Below are 18,215 nucleotides of genomic sequence, written 5' to 3' on the forward strand. Positions count from 1 at the left end.
TTAAACTATAGTTTCTTTACAATATTCAGTTAGTTTGGACATAATTTAAAAAAAAAAAAAAGAAAACTGAACATCATTACTTGGAGTAATGTAGAAATGCAATGATCCCAAATGATGAGCAGAATTAATCAGCTATGGAGGACTAAATTAATACCAAATAGCAAATGGAGAGCTGAAAGATATTCAACGAATGAACTTGTGTTACTGAATGAGATATGAGAAAAGCTGAAAATTGCTCAGTTATAAAACCTGAACATTTCTCTGGTATTTTACAATGCCCTTACCAGGAAATCTAATAACTTTTGCCCCCAGATGAATTGCCGAAAGCTGTAGAGTTACACTTTTTTTTTCACATTTTGCTTGAGAAACTTGTCAGATGTCCTTTGTATAAAAATATAACTGTCCTATCTGGTTCTAAAATAAAGGTTACCAAGAAGATTGCAGTTGCAGTTCCATCATCGTGATCTGACTCTGTCTCCTGTGTTTGACCTGAAGCTCCTTTAGAAAAACTTGCATGTGCTGTGGGTGTCTAATTGAGTCCTTAATAACTAATGCAGGAGAAGAGTATGCTTTAGAAGGAGGTGGTATAAGTTCCTGAGGGACAGATGCAACTTTCATTAAGTATTTTTTTAAATGCAGGGGCAACACTGTTAGTAACATTAAAGGTCCCTTTTATCAAGCAGCGGTAGGGCTATTACACTGGTAGCTCATAGCAAAACTGCATTGCCATCAATTGCACCCAGCAGTAGTTTTGTGTTTGCAGGCGCACATTTTCCTGTGCCAGAAAATAATTTTGCATTTTCTAGTATGGGGGTGGGGAATAGGCATGCCCAGCGGAAATCGGGCAGCATGAGCCCTTATCGCCTTCTAAATAGGAGGCAGTAAGGACTCTGGCATTATGAGCTTCTTCTATCAAGCTGTGCTAGCAACTTCCGGTGCGGTAATGCCGATAAAGCCCATTCACTTTGAATGGGATCTCTCATTGCCGTGTGGGAACCACTACTGCAGCTTGATAAAAGAGGTCTTAAATGGCCACGCACTCTCCTACACTACTGCGGGCCACGTTTTACTGCAGTTTGTAAAAGGGCACCTAAGAAAGTTATAAGACAATTTCCCTGTTTCCTATTCTTTTTTCTTTTTATTTATGCAATTTTGTAATTATTATGCATGGCTAACTTAGGGCCTTTTTTACAAAGCTGTGGTAAAAGGGGCCCTGCCGTAGCATTGGTGTCTGGATTTGCAGCGTTCCAGTAACATAGTAACATAGTAGATGACGGCAGAAAAAGACCCACACGGTCCATCCAGTCTGCCCAACAAGATAAACTCATGTGTATACCTTACCTTAATTTGTACCTGTCTTTTTCAGGGCACAGACCGTATAAGTCTGCCCAGCACTATTCCCCGCCTCCCAACCACCAGTCCCGCCTCCCACCACCGGATCTGGCACAGACCGTATAAGTCTGCCCACCACTATCTTCGCCTCCCCACCACCAACCCCTCTTCCCCCCACCGGCTCCACCACCCAATTTCGGCTAAGCTTATGAGGATCCATTCCTTCTGCACAGGATTCCTTTATGTATATCCCACGCATGTTTGAATTCCGTTACCGTTTTCTTCTCCACCACCTCCCGCGGGAGGGCATTCCAAGCATCCACCACTCTCTCTGTGAAAAAATACTTTTTGACATTTTTCTTGAGTCTGCCCCCTTCAATCTCATTTCATGTCCTCTCGTTCTACCGCCTTCCCATCTCCGGAAAAGATTTGTTTGCGGATTAATACCTTTCAAATATTTGAACGTCTGTATCATATCACCCCTGTTCCTCCTTTCCTCCAGGGTATACATGTTCAGGTCAGCAAGTCTCTCATCATACGTCTTGGAACGCAAATCCCATACCATTCTCGTAGCTTTTCTTTGCACCGCTTCCATTTTCTTTTACATCCTTCGCAAGGTACGGGCTCCAAAACTGAACACTATACTCCAGGTGGGGCCTCACCAACAACTTGTACAGGGGCATCAACATTTCCTTTCTTCTGCTGGTCACACCTCTCTCTATTCAGCCTAGCAACCTTCTCGCTACGGCCACCGCCTTGTCACACTGTTTCGCCGCCTTCAGATCCTCAGATACTATCACCCCAAGATCCCTCTCCCCCTCAGTACATATCAGACTCTCACCGCCTAACACATACGTCTCTCGTGGGTTTCTACTCCATAGGTGCATCACTTTGCATTTCTTCGCATTGAATTTTAATCGCCAAACCTTAGACCATTCTTCTAGCTTCCGCAGATCTTTTTTCATGTTTTCCACTCCCTCCCGGGTGTCCACTCTGTTACAAATCTTAGTATCATCCACAAATAGGCAAACTTTACCTTCTAACCCTTCGGCAATGTCACTCACAAATATATTGAACAGAATCACCCCCAGCACCGATCCCTGAGGCACGCCACTACTTACCTTTCCCTCCTCCGAGTGAACTCCATTTACCACCAACCTCTGGCGTCTGCCGTCAACCAGTTCCTAATCCAGTTCACCACTTCAGGACCTATCTTCAGCCCATCAAGTTTATTTAAGAGCCTCCTGTGGGGAACCGTGTCAAAAGCTTTGCTAAAATCTAAGTAGATTACGTCTATAGCATGTTGATGATTCAATTCTGCAGTTACCCAATCAAAGAATTCAATGAGATTTGTTTGGCACGATTTCCCTCTGGTAAAACCATGTTGTCTCGGATCTTGCAACTTATTGGTTTCCAGGAAATTCACTATCCTTTCCTTCAGCATCGCTTCCATTACTTTCCCAATAACCGAGGTGAGGCTTACCGGCCTGTAGTTTCCAGCTTCTTCCCTATCGCCACTTTTGTGAAGAGGGACCACATCTGCCGTTCTCCAATCCCTCGGAACCTCTCCCGTCTCCAAGGATTTATTAAACAAATCTTTAAGAGGACCCGCCAGAACCTCTCTGAGCTCCCTCAATATTCTGGGGTGGATCCCGTCCAGTCCCATGGCTTTGTCCACCTTTAGCTTTCCAAGTTGTTGATACACATTCTCTTCCGTGAATGGTGCTATATCCACTCCATTCTCAAATGTACTTTTGCCAGACCCTCGTGGTCCTTCTCCAGGATTTTCTTCAGTGAAAACAGAACAAAAGTATCTATTTAGCAATCTGGCTTTTTCTTCATCATTATCTACATAGCAGTTCGCAGTATCTTTTAGTCTCACAATTCCCTTTTTAGTCATTCTCCTTTCACTAATATACCTGAAGAAATTTTTGTCGCCCCTCCTTACATTTCTAGCCATTTGTTCTTCCACTTGCGTCTTCGCCAGCCGTACCTCTCTCTTGGCTTCAGTTTCATCCGGTATTCCTCCCCATGTTCCTCTTCTTGAGTTTTTCTATATTTCAGGAACGCCAATTCTTTAGCCTTTATGTTCTCAGCCACTTGCTTGGAGAACCATATCGGTTTCCTTTTTCTCTTGCTTTTATTTACTCTCCTTACATAAAGGTCTGTGGCCCTATTTATTACTTCTTTCAGCCTGGACCACTGTCCTTCAACTTCTTGTAAGTCCTCCCAGCCCATCAGCTCCTTCCTCAGGTATTCCCCCATTTTACTAATGTCCAGGCTCCTTTTACTGTGGCCATATCCTGGGGGAGCCTTTACAACCTCCTATTTAGGGACTGGGGCATTAAATAACACTGGGACAATAGAAGGGTGAAATGAACTATCAGTTATTCGAAAACTCAGTTTTTTTCATAATTGAGGAGAAGTCTGATGTCAGTCAGCCAAAAGGTTACTGAATTAGTGCAAGCCTGCAATGGTTGCAAATCAGGAGCATTACGGTCCAACGGGCAAACCAAGAGGATATCATTTGCATAAAAAAGGTGTTGATCCCCAAATAATCTATGAGAGCTTCCAGAGAACTAAGGTAACATAGTAACAAAGTAGATGGCGGCAGAAAAAGACCTGCATGGTCCATCCAGTCTGCCCAAGATAAACTCGTGTATACCTTACCTTGATTTGTACCTGTCTTTCTCAGGGCACAGACCGTATAAGTCTGCCCAGCAGTTTTTCCCGCCTCCCAACCTCCTGTCTCGCCTCCCATCACCGGCTCTGGCACAGACCATATAAGTCTGCCCTCCCCTATTCTCGCCTCCGAACCACCAACTCCTCTTCCCCCCACCTGCTCCACTACCCAATTTTAGCTAAGCTTCTGAGGATCCATTCCTTCTGCACAGGATTCCTTTATGCATATCCCACGCATGTTTGAATTCCGTTACCGTTTTCATCTCCACCACCTCCTGCGGGAGGGCATTCCAAGCATCCACCACCCTCTCCGTGAAAAAGTACTTCCTGACATCTTTCCTGAGTCTGCCCCCCTTCAATCTCATTTCATGTCCTCTCGTTCTACCACCTTCCCATCTCCGGAAAAGATTCGTTTGCGGATTAATACCTTTCAAATATTTGAACGTCTGTATCATATCACCCCTGTTCCTCCTTTCCTCCAGGGTATACATGTTCAGGTCAGCAAGTCTCTCTTCATACGTCTTGGAACGCAAATCCCATACCATTCTCATAGCTTTTCTTTGCACCGCTTCCATTTTTTTGACATCCTTCGCAAGGTACGGCCTCCAAAACTGAACACAATACTCCAGGTGGGGCCTCACCAACGTCTTATACAGGGGCATTAAAACCTCCTTTCTTCTGCTGGTCACACCTCTCCCTATACAGCCTAGCAATCTTCTAGCTATGGCCACCGCCTTGTCGCGCTGTTTCGTCGCCTTCAGGTCCTCAGATACTATCACCCCAAGATCCCTCTCCCCGTTCGTGCCAATCAGACTCTCCCCGCCTAACATATATGTCTCCCTTGGATTTCTACTCCCTAAGTGCATCACTTTGCATTTCTTCGCATTGAATTTTAATTGCCAAACGTTAGACCATTCTTCTAGCTTCTTCAGATCTTTTTTCATGTTTTCCACTCCCTCCGGGGTGTTCACTCTGTTGCAAATCTTGGTGTCATCCGCAAAAAGGCAAACTTTACCTTGTAACCCTTCGGCAATGTCACTCACAAATATATTGAACAGAATGGGCCCCAGCACCAATCCCTGAGGTACTCCACTACTCACCTTTCCCTCCTTCGAGCGAACTCCATTCACCACCACCCTCTGGCATCTGCCCGTCAACCAGTTCCTAATCCAGTTCACCACTTCGGGTCCTATCTTCAGCCCATCCAGTTTATTCAAGAGCCTCCTGTGGGGAACCGTGTCAAAAGCTTTGCTGAAATCTAAATAGATTACGTCCATAGCACGTCCTTGATTTAATTCTCCTGTCACCCAGTCAAAGAATTCAATGAGATTCGTTTGGCACGATTTTCCTTTGGTGAAACCATGTTGTCTCGGATCTTGCAACTTATTTGCTTCCAGGAAATTCACTATCCTTTCCTTCAGCATCGCTTCCATTACTTTTCCAATAACCGAAGTGAGGCTTACCGGCCTGTAGTTTCCAGCTTCTTCCCTATCACCACTTTTGTGAAGAGGGACCAACTCCGCCGTTCTCCAGTCTCTCGGAACCTCTCCCGTCTCCAAGGATTTATTAAACAAATCTTTAAGAGGACCCGCCAGAACCTCTCTGAGCTCCCTCAATATCCTGGGGTGGATCCCGTCCAGTCCCATGGCTTTGTCCACCTTTGGCTTTCCAAGTTGTTGATACACACTCTCTTCTGTGAACGGTGCTCTATCCACTCCATTCTCAGGTGTACTTTTGCCAGTCCCTCGCGGTCCTTCTCCAGGATTTTCTTCTGTGAAAACAGAACAAAAGTATCTATTTAGCAAATTGGCTATTTCTTCATCATTTTCTACATAGTGTTTCGCTGTATCTTTTAGTCTCACAATTCCGTTTTTAGTCTTTCTCCTTTCACTAATATACCTGAAGAAGTTTTTGTCTCCCCTTCTTACATTTCTAGCCATTTGTTCTTCCGCTTGCGCCTTCGCCAGACGTACCTCTCTCTTGGCTTCTTTTAGTTTCATCCGGTATTCCTCCCCGTGTTCCTCCTCTTGAGATTTTCTATATTTCTGGAACGCCAACTCTTTAGCCTTTATTTTCTCAGCCACTTGCTTGGAGAACCATATCGGTTTCCTTTTTCTCTTGCTTTTATTTACTCTCCTTACATAAAGGTCTGTGGCCCTATTTATTACTTCTTTCAGCCTGGACCACTGTCCTTCCACTTCTTGTACGTCCTCCCAGCCCATCAGTTCCTTCCTCAGGTATTCCCCCATTTTACTAAAGTCAGCACGCTTGAAATCCAGGACTTTGAGTTTAGAGTGGCCGCCCTCCATTTCAGCTGTCATATCAAACCAAACTGTTTGATGGTAGATGTTAAATAAGAATGATGAGATGACTGACACCTGGGGGACTCCACAGTGAAGGTCATAGGCTGTAGATGTAGAGGAAGGGGTAGTAACCTCATAGGTATGGCCTGACAAAAAGGAGAAAGACCATTCTAAGAACTTGCCCCGTATACCAATATTAGCAAGATGATCCAGCAGAATACGATGATCCACACGATCAAATTCCACAGCCAGATCAAGGGCCCCTTGTAGAACCACTTGGCCCTTATCCAGGTTAAGTGTGAATTTCACTAAGGAGTGCAGCAATAACAGTCTCCGTACTATGGGATTGCTTCAATACACACTGTTGAGGATGCAAAACAGGGTTGTTGGAATCAACGTACTCCAACAATTGCTGGAAAACCACCGTCTCGGGAGGCGGGGATAGTGCTGGGCAGACTTACATGGTCTGTGCCCTGAAAAGGACAGGTACAAGTCAAGGTAAGGTATACACAAAAAGTAGCACATATGAGTTTATCTTGTTGGGCAGACTGGATGGACCATGCAGGTCTTTTTCTGCCGTCATCTACTATGTCTCCGTCAATTTAGGGTCAAACAGATGTTGGATATGGGGTGAGAGCTAGAGGGCAGTGAAGGCTTCTTCAACACAGATCGTATAACAGCCCTTTTCCAAAAAAAAAGATGACACCTGTTGTTGGAACTGCGAGTTAGCTAATGGTGGTATAGTAAACCTAAATAAGCTATAAAGGAGTGGAGGAGTAGCCTAGTGGCTAGAGCACCAGTCTTGACATCCAGAGGTGACTAGTTTAAATTCCACTGCTGCTCCTTATGATCTTGAGCAAGTCACTTAACCCTCCATTGCCTCAGGTACAAAATTAGATTGTGAGCTCTCCAGGGACAGAGAAATACCCAGTGTACCTGAATATAACTCACCTTGAGCTACTACTGAAAACAGTGTGAGCAAAAATCCAAATAAAATAAACTATAACTGTTTCTCCCACTGGAACCTATTGGGGCATTTTTGGAGGGGGTTCATTTCTCTTCTGCCTCCCTCTACATGCAGGATCTTCACTTCTTCAGCACAGAAACTTCCAGAACACATTCTCCCCTCCTGCACCCCCACTGTCTTCCCATTGGTTGGATCCTACCTACAATCTCTGCTGCTATTTATAGAAGAAGCAAGTAGGACAGACTTACTCACATGGGGGGTAAGGAAAGGGGGCACAGGGAACTAGACAATTGTAGACAGATATTTTAAACTCGGAAAAATGTCCAGACATTCTATTTTCTGGTTATTAATGTAAAATTCTGTTGACTTCTGAAAACAGTCAGACAGTTGGCCATCCTAATATGAGTGCTGAGCACATGTCACAGAGCCTCCTTAAACATGTGGACCCAAGATATGTACAAAGTTTGCCAATGTCTTAATCTGGCCCTGCCCTTAGCATTAACAGATAGTTGTGCAGAACTAGTTTAGTGGGGGCAATTTGTGAGGTGGTGAGGCAGTTGCAAGGGGGTAGTTTTTGGGGCTGGAGCAGTTCATGGGATATGTGTCAGTTGTGGGTAGGGTAATTTTTGGAAGTGTATGTCTAATAGTGCTGTAAAAATGATTAGTAGTAAGTAGTTTTTGGGGATAGGGCAGTTTGTGGAATGGTATGGAAGAGTATTTTTGTACTGTGGGGGCAGTTGGGGAATAGGACAGTTTTGAAGGGTTTGGGGGTTTGGAAGAGTAGGGAATTCTAACTTTTAAAAAAATGTTATTTATGAAATTTGAAATAATAATTCACAAGACTCCTCTTATACAAGAAAATAAGGTACAAAGATGGGAGAACAAATCACATCAAGAAAATTTAACATAAGATTAAACCTCTTTATCCTTTACCAGTGGTTCCCAAACCTGGTCCTGGAAATACCCCAGCCAGTCAGATTATCAAGATATCCACATTGAATATTCATGAGAGAAATTTGCATGCAGCGGAGGTAATGCATGCAAATCTCTCATTAATATTCATTGTGGATATCCTGAAAATCTGACTGGCTGGGGTGCCTTCAGGAGCAGGTTTGGGAACCACTGCTCTATACCAAAGTCCTCAACTAAAGGGGAACAGGACAATTATTATTAACTGGGTGCAATTAAGAAGAAAAAAAACTAGCTATCGTACAACAAATCTACTTACAAATGACCTTATACTTGTCCAACGAAGCAAACACCCACAGAAGGTGATCTCTCCACAGGAGAATACAAGACAAACGAACAACCAGTGGATCCAATAAAAATCCTCTCACAATGAGTGTCTTCCTGAACAAGGTCTTTATTCAAATCTACAGAAACAACCCGACACGTGACGTGTTTCGGCCGTCAAGGCCTGCGTCAGGGGTCTATAAAATAAAATGTACATAAAAAGAAATATATGCAAATAATATATACATACAAAACAATATATATAAAAAACATAAAAACAAATGCATATAACCCTTGAACAAAAATATATTAAAATATAAAAACAAATGTATATAAAAGCATTTAAAAAAACTAATATGATACAAATGGAAATGATAAGTCTGAAACATAATGTAGTAGACCTAATTGTGTATAAAATACAAAGAAAAAGTAATACCTAGTAGTATTTGGTGCAAGATTGCCTTGTTAGTCAGATGAATACCAGCACATAAACTGCTAACAGAGATACCTAGAACAAATGTGTGAATAAATCAACCCATCCTGTGCATACAGTATTATAAATAAATGAAATCTAGTAAATATGATATATCTTTGAACAAATGCATACTATACATGAAATAATGTACTAAATGCAATGATCATGCAAAAAAAAACCCATAAAACAGCGAAGAATATCATATAGAATTGATCCAATGAAATCCAGGATACCACATCCACATTGATGACACATATAAGTATCAATATATGAAACCTCCATAAAAAAATAATAAAATAAATTTACATGCATAAAAACATTTAAAACATACAAAACAAAACTACCACATTTGGAACTCAAAACGTAGATAAGGATCTCAAGGTAAACTTCACATAAATTTTTTAATTAGATGTGTTTGAAAATGAAAGGAAAAAAAAAATATATCAATTTGGAAATGATCATATTGAATTTGAAATTATATATATAATATATGTGAACTATGCAGAGCAAAAAAATATATATGAAACAAATGATGAAAAACAAAAAAAAAGAAAAAATGGCAAACGCTTACTCAAAATGAGTGAAAAAATAAATATAATAGAAGCACGCATATTAATGGCGAAACGCCACCAAATACATAATACACTGCCATTGCAATGGATTGTTTAGCATAAAGTACCGATGACCCATGGATAGGTGCAATGAGATGACATCAAACAGAATGATGTGACGCTAGACAATGTGTATATAATATAGCGACGAAAAATATATATAATATATGGCACTTCAAAGATTGAAAAAATAATAACATGAAGCGTCATGATCAATGACATCACACGCTTAGCGCCAACAAAAAAGTAGATAAAGAAAAGAAAAAAGAAAAAAAAAAGAAAAAACATATGAATGCACCTGGACCTGCAAAATAACATGTGCAAGGGAAAAAAGGAAAACAAAAAGACTCCGAATAAAAACAAACGTTACCCACTTTGCTCCAAAGATAACACAAGGAATTGAGAAAGTATCTAAAACAGGGCATGTCATATCTGTGCCTGTAAGATCTAGAAAAAGCTGGGTAATCAAACATCGCCGCTATTTCCAAAAGGGGACGCTAGTGCGTAAGATAAAAAATATTTGTAAAACTCAGACATCTAAGGCTGTAAGCACAGCGTCCTATCAATATTCGCAAGAAAATTAAAAAGGAAACAATCATACCTTGTGCGATGCGCCGCAGACCTTCTCTGTCATGCGCTGGAAAAAAGTTTCAAACCCGTAGTGAAAAATATATAACGGAAATAAAAATGACGTCACTTTCTGGAAAACAATGAACAAGAAAACCGGATCATTAAGGAACACGACCCTACAATATTAAATGGTGCATCTAAAAATGAATGCACGCTCCATGATAAAATTACAAAGTGTATTGAAAAAACATCTCGGGCCAATATGACTTAAAACAAGGGAATCAAAATGAAAATAAAAATAACAATAAAAATAAATAAAAAGGAAAATATAAAATTATAATTATGATGACGTCAATGCTTCAAAATGGCGAAGAATGAAAAAATGTATATGAAAATGTAATATAAGTAGAACAATAGGTGACGATGAAGCGATGTTGAAAAACATAATGGCTAATAGGAAGGGTATCTATGGGTACATATGAATGATATGTATAACAACTACACTATAAACCAATGTAGCAGGTATTTAAGAACGTGAAGTAAAAACGCATGATGGCTAAGTAAACACAAAAAAATGTGTATGATTATTTGGCTTGTACATTATCAATAGGTAAACAATGCAGACTCTGCATGAATATCAAAAAAGTGTGTAAAAACATAAATAGGTGTTTTGGAATCAAAATATGAAAAATGTAAATAAAAGATAAAAAGGACAAAACAAAAAACTGAAAACCAAAAAAAGGTTAAAGAGGTGCAACTGATCAAGATCAACCACTGATAAAACTTGAAGGACTGTATGCACATCTATCATGTCATAAAAGACAAGAAGGTCTTACAAAAATGAACTGAAATCCGTATCCGTATTGAGTCCATGCGGTGTGACTGTCCCTAATGTATATATAGTCCTTTGTTCTTCTCTTAATAGCTTAACATCAATGTTGCCACCTCTCCAAGACATGTATATTTTTTTAAATACAAAGAATTTTAGATCTTCAATAGTGTGATTTTTTTCAACCCAATGTAGTACTAGCGGGGCACTTTGCACATATCTTGTTAAACAGCTCCTATGCTCTAATATCCTTGTTTTTATGGCTCTCTTGGTCTTACCTACATATAATAGGTCACAAGGACATATTATAATGTAAATCACCCCTACAGTATTACAGTCTGAAAAATGTCTGAGAGTATAATTTTTGTTGTTATTCTTACTGTAAAAGGAAGTGATTGTGAGTGAATGTTGGCAAACAGAACATCTACCACATGGTATATGGCCAAAAGACTCTTCTCTTATAATCCTGGGTTGTGGAACAGTAGACGGGACCAAAAATTCTCTAATGTTGTGGTTGCGTGAATGTGCTATGAGTGGAGCTAAATCTGTGAAGCAGGCAAGCGTCTCCAGAATGTGCCAGTGTTTTTTAATGATGTTTTTGATTCTACCAGAAAACTACGAATTCTTTAATACTTTAATGTACAAACTAAGTCCAAGACTATCCAGCTTATTTTCGAAGGAGATCGCCGGCCATCTTCCGACATAAATCGGGAGATGGCCGGCTATCTCCTAAAGCCGGACAAATCGGTATAATCGAAAGCCAATTTTGGCCGGCGCCAACAGCTTTCCGTCGCGGAGCCGGCCAAACTTCAAGGGAGCGTTTCGGTAGGGTAGCGAAGGCGAGACGGGGGCGTGCTTTGAGATGGCCAGCTTCGCCCGATAATGGAAAAAAGAAGGGCGTCCCTGGCGAGAATTTGGTCCACTTTATTTGGTCCCTTTTTTTCAGGTTCAAGTCCCAAAAACGTGCCCGAACTGACCAGATGACCACCGGAGGGAGTCGGGGATCACCTCCCCTGACTCCTCCAGTGGTCACTAACCCCCTCCCTCCCTCAAAAAAACAACTTTAAAAACTTTTTTGCCAGCCTCTATGCCAGCCACAAATGTCATACTCAGGTCCATTGCAGCGGTATACAGGTTCCTGGAGCAGTTTTAGTGGGTGCAGTGGAGTTCAGGCAGGCGGACCCAGGCCCATCCCTCCCTACCTGTTACATTTGTGGTGGAAAATGGGAGCCCTTCAAAACCCACCCGAAACCCACTGTACCCACATGTAGATGCCCCCCTTCACCCCTTAGAGCTATGGTAGTGGTGTATAGTTGTGGGTTTTGGGGGGGGCTCAGCACCCAAGGTAAGGGAGCTATGCACCTGGGACCAATTTGTGAAGTCCACTGTAGTGCCCCCTAGGGTGCCCTGTTGGTACCCTGGCATGTGAGGGGGACCAGTGCACTACGAATCCTGGCCCCTCCCATGACCAAATGCCTTGGATTTGTTCGTTTTTGAGATGGGCGCCATCGGTTTCTATTATCGGCAAAAACCGAGGGCACCCATCTCTAAATCTGGCGATCTCAGCATTTAGGTTGACCATCTTTAATGTTGACCTAAATGTTGAGATTTGGGCGCCCCCAACCGTATTATCGAAACAAAAGATGGACGCCCATCTTGTTTGAAAATATGGTCGGCCCCGCCCCTTAGCGGCGCCGTCCTCAAAGATGGGCATCCTTAGAGATGGGCATCCCCGGTCAAAAATGCCCCTCTATCTGAGGCACTTGCATGAGGAGGAGCAACATGACTAGGGGTAGAAGTAACAACTGATATCTTATCCGCTAGAAACATAGAGAGATGGGATAATTCAAAAAAGACATAACTATTACCAGAATATTTACTAAGGCATTTACAAGGGTACTTTAACAAGAAAGTCCCTCCAATGTATAATACTCTAGGACACAGTAACAAAAATTGCTGCCTTTTCTTTTCAGTCGAATGAGTCACTTCAGGAAAAACACTTACTTTCAGGCCACAAAATAAGATATCTTTATGCTGAAAAAATAGTCTCAATAATTTATCCATTTCTGATTCAAAGCTCAAAGTTAGAATCAAAGTTGCAGGAGTTGCTTGTTGCTCAATAGAAATTGCAAGAAAAGTAGTGAGTCCCATGTCTTCTACCGGTACCACTGAATTTGGGGGCTCCTTAGAAGCTCCTGAAAGAGACTGACCATAGGAATATAATAAACTTTCAATATAGACAGATTCTCAGTTTCCGGCAGATTCAAAGTCTCTAAAAGATATTTTCTCAACATTTCTTTTGGGGGGGAGATCTGGTTGGGAAAATATCTCAAAATTTTCTCTGTCAAAACATTCTCAATGTTCTCAATCTTATTATGTAATTGTAAATGATCTTTTATTAGAGCTAGATTTTGTTGAAAAACTGAGTCCGATTGGGACCCAGTTTTTTGAATCACCACTTTCATCAAATCTAATTGCTGCTGATAGAGAGCAAATTTAGCTGAAAAGTCACTATTTGGTAGAACCTGAGCAGAAAACTGAGTAACCCAAATTTTACCTAGCTCCTCTGTGGCGGTCCAAATTGAAGTTAAGGAAATCTCGCAGGATGCTGCAATGTAAAGGAGAAAACCTGGAGAAGCCTTACGCTCCCCTCAGTGTGCTCCAGATCTCATTGTCCAAGAACACCCCACCATCCACCTGGATGGGGGAAGAACTTCCACCATCCAAATTCACGGTTCCTTGTGAGGATACCAGCATCCGGCACTAAGGCCACTTCTAGCACTGCCACTGCAGATCTCGCCACTGCTAGATTTGGAGGGGTTGCCGCTCTCCCAGACTCAGAAATGTTTCCATGGCTAATGCGGCAGCTCCCAATGGATCCCTCACTGCTGCAAGCGGCGTTTTTTCAGTTCCCTGTGTCCACGCTAATGCTTGGAGGTGGTGGTCCATTGGGCCTGCAAAACAGGAGGTTGAGTGAACAGAACCCTATTCCTGACCTGCCCTTTCCGCTTCTTACCTCCCATATCAGGAGACTGAGAGAGAGAGAGGTAACGACTTCCCTCTCTCAAGCAGACAGACTCCATCTTGCTCCACCCCATCGGAATTCTAACTGTTAGACTACCTTTTCCTACTCTCTAACTGCTGCATTTCACTCTGTTTCTGTGCTACAGAAGCTGTAACTCCTTTTCCCATAGAAATGCACTGGACCGTAGTTTTGGGTGCCTGATTTCTCTGGAACCCCTAGTCTGATTTGGCTCATTTTTAAACTTTAACATGTTTTTATTGGTGTTTCCCACATGCCAAGTTTCATCTCATTCCATTTAATTTTTTGAGAGCTATTTACTCACAGGCTGCCATAGTGCTGTTCCACTGCAGCTGCAGACAACATTCAGGCTTCTGCTCTGGAAAACAGAAGTTCATGTTTATTATATTTGATAAACTACTTTACATGTATAGAACAAAGTGGTTTACAATATAAACATCCTATATAATAATTTGCACCTCCAACATTCTATGTCTGGATGCCTGGGTTCGCAACACAATTCCCATTGGTCTGCCCTCGCGTCTGAACGTGATGATGTCAGAGTGCAGACCAATGGGAGGGAAGGAAAACTAGCATCAGCCAGCCACAGAACGTTGGAGGTGAGGATACAATCGCGGCAGAATCGCCCCCCCTCCCTCCCTCCCTCCCTCCCCTGTCCTCCGAGTTCCAGCCCCCCACCCCTCCGAGTTCCATGCCCCCCTCTCCTCTGAGTTCCTGACCCCTGCGCCTCCCTCCCTCTCTCTCTCTCCCCTCTGAGTGGCAGCCCGACCTGCGTTGCCCGCCCTCTTCTCCCAGTCCACCACCTTCCCCTCATCTTTATGCGTGCCGGGCAATGCAAGTCGGGCTGCCACTCGGAGGGGAGAGAGAGAGAGGGAGGGAGGCGCGGGGGTCTGGAACTCGGAGGAGAGGGGGGCATGGAACTCGAAGGGGAGGAGGGAGGGAGGGAGGGGGCATGGAACTCGGAGGGGAGGGAGGGAGGGAGGGAGGGAGGAAGGGAGGGAGGGGGCATGGAACTCGGAGGAGAGGGGGGCCTGGAACTCGGAGAAGAGGGGAGCCCGGAACTCAGAGGAGAGGGAGGGGGGCCTGGAACTCAGATGAGAGGGGGGAGGGAGGGGCCAAGCTGGAACTCGGAGGATAACCTTGCTGGCGCCCGTTTCATTTGTGTCAGAAACGGGCATGTTTTACTAATAAGTAAATAAATTCCAATGAATAACATAAAATAAAATCATGAACTCCATTATTAATAAGAAAGTCTAACTCATACACATGAGAGACATACATACTACTTATTCAATCAAGTGTAACAGTACCTCGAATACTGTGTGCAGTTCTGGTCACCGCATCTCAAAAAAGATATGATGAAATTAGAAAAGGTAAAGAGAAGAGTGACAGAAATGATAAAGAGGATGGAACGACTTCCCTATGAGGAAAAGTTAAAGCAGCTGGGGCTCTTCAGCTTGGAGAAGAGACAGCTGAGGGAAGATATGATAGAAAAGTATAAAATAATCAGTGGAGTGGAACGGGTAGACATGAATCGCTTGTTTACTCTTTCCAAAAATACTAGGACTAGGGGCACGCAATGAAGTTACAAAGTAGTAAATTTAAAATGAATTGGAGAAAATATTTCTTCACATAACATGTAATTAAACTCTGGAATTCGTTGCCAGAGAATATAGTAAAAGCAGTTAGCTTAGCGGGGTTTTAAAAAGGTTTGGATAGCTTCCTAAAAGAAAAGTCCATGGACTTGGGGAAAATCCACTGCTTATTTCTAGATAAACAGCATAAAACATATTGTACTGTTCTAGGATCTTGCCAGGTACTTGTGACCTGGATTGGGCACTGTTGGAAACAGGATGCTGGACTTGATGGGCCTTCAGTCTGTCCCAGTATGGCAATACTTATGTAGGAGGTACATTTAGATTCTCTGATCCAATAAGATTTAACTATAAGCTTTTGGACAGAGTCCAAAAAGGATGAATGTGAAGGGGCAGTAAACAGGAAACCTCACTCAGGGGCCCACCAGAGTCTGCTGAATGGACTAAGGTCTGATGTTCAAAAGTCGCAGTTAAATACGGCAGCTGCAGTTGAACTTACCAATTCCTAAACGGCAACTGATGCTCAAAGGGAATCGCATGCAAATGGGATGCATGGAAATTCTGCAAGCGGCTTGGTAGGGAAAGCGCCTAGCGCATACGTAGAACAGTCTTTCAGTAAGCCTTTCATGTTCTGCTCATAACCAGGAATCATTTGTCATGCTCTGCCGGACCCTGCCTGCCAAATCCGAGGTTCACTTTCTGCCTGTGCCTAACTGTGTTTCTAAGATCCCAGGATCAAACTCTCCTGTCTGGGATCTGCAGAATCGTGGGATTGGAACCAGCCTGTGTCTGGTTCCAAGTCACCCTAACATAACCTGCAGGAAAATTTTGCTCGTCAAAGGTAGCGCTACTTTCTGTTCATCTCATGGAATGCTCATTTTAATACTAATGAGCTTGTTATACATTTGCAGCAAACGGTTAAAGCCATGCAGAATCCCTTTGTGCATTAGACGCTAAATAACGTTTGCTTTAGACCGCTACAACCCGTCTCAAGCAAATGCTGCAAGAATGGTAAGCTATGTGCATTGGGCCCTAAAGGAGCAACAATAAAATGAGTGATACAGTTTTTAATCAACTGTGTCCTAGAGCTTTAAGAAAGAAACTCAAGTGTTCCCATTTTGCAGTAATCTGTTCAGAGAGGTCAGTCTGAGTTACAGAGAGCCCTAAGGCATAGGGAGACTGATCCTAAACCTTAGAGAAGAGCAAAGATTAAAGTTATTGCCAAATGTAAGTTTCAATTGGGGAGGGATGGAAGGCTGAAAGCAGAGGAATCTTGAGTGCCATCTTCCTATCTGTGTCAGGGGTTATTTCACCCAGCCCAAGGGTTTGTCTCTCACCTGTTCACAAGCCAAGAACTCAGAGAACCCATTACATTTGAAAGAGAGTTAACCACCATAATCGTTGGGATAACCGCATGGTAACCCTGGGCATGTTTTGAGTGGGACAAGGGCACAAGGGCAAATTCATAGATATTTAGGGCTAGATTCTATATATGGCACCTGAAAAATCTACATGGAATAAATCTCTGCCTAAGTGGCACCTAGATATAGGCATGGTATATAGAATTTGTTTAGTTGATATCCCAGCGCCTAGAACCATGCACATCCATTTACACCAAGGAAAATGTGGCATAAATACCGGTATGTAGATTTAGGTGCAGAAGGCCATAATCTAGAACAGTGCATGTAAAATTTGGAATGCCCATAACCATGCCCCTTTTTGGCTCCATGCATTAGAATTTAGGCGCTGTGCATCACAGAACACGCTTAGCAAATTGTGTTTGTAAATTCTAATTATTGCCAATTAGTGCTCATTATTTTATTTATTTGGATTTTGCTTACACCTTTTTCAATTGTAGCTCAAGGTGAGTTACATTCAGGTACACTGGTATTTCTCTGTCCCAGGAGGGCTCACAATCTAAGTTTGTACCTGAGGCAATGGAGGGTTAAGTGACTTGCCCAAGATCATAAGGAAGAGCAGTGGGATTTGAACCTGCCACCTCTGGATGTCAAGACTGGTACTCTAACCACTAGGCAACTCCTCGCTTGTTAAGTGCTGTTAAAAACGCTGATTGGCTTATTGAACCAATTAAGTTATGCACGTTGTTATAGCTTGGATTTTGGCATGGAACACTAGGAGCGATATATAGAATCCAGCGGTTCAGAAGGATTCTATATATCATCTATTTATTTATTTACATTTATATTCCACAGGATCTAAAATTCTCAGGGGCTCACAATTAATATACACATAATATAACATAACAAACAAAATCAATACCAAATCCTGATCTTTAGTGCCTCGTTTAAAAAATGTCATCTCTGTTAGGATGTTTTTTTTTTTAATTTTTTAAAATACGTTCAAACTGTTCCATAAGCTTGCCTAAAGAAATATGTTTTAAATTCTTTTTTAAATGCCTCTATTTTTCGAATGACAACCTAGAGGCCTGATGTTCTTCAGTCTCACCACATGGAAAGATTACACCTCTAACAAAGCCTTCTCGGTGGATCTTAATGCTTTTATTGGTTGGTAAATCCACAAACTGCTAGAAGTCACTACTGAAACTAAATTATTC

This window comes from Microcaecilia unicolor, chromosome 8 (assembly GCF_901765095.1).
Source record: "Microcaecilia unicolor chromosome 8, aMicUni1.1, whole genome shotgun sequence".
Classification (NCBI taxonomy): domain Eukaryota; kingdom Metazoa; phylum Chordata; class Amphibia; order Gymnophiona; family Siphonopidae; genus Microcaecilia; species Microcaecilia unicolor.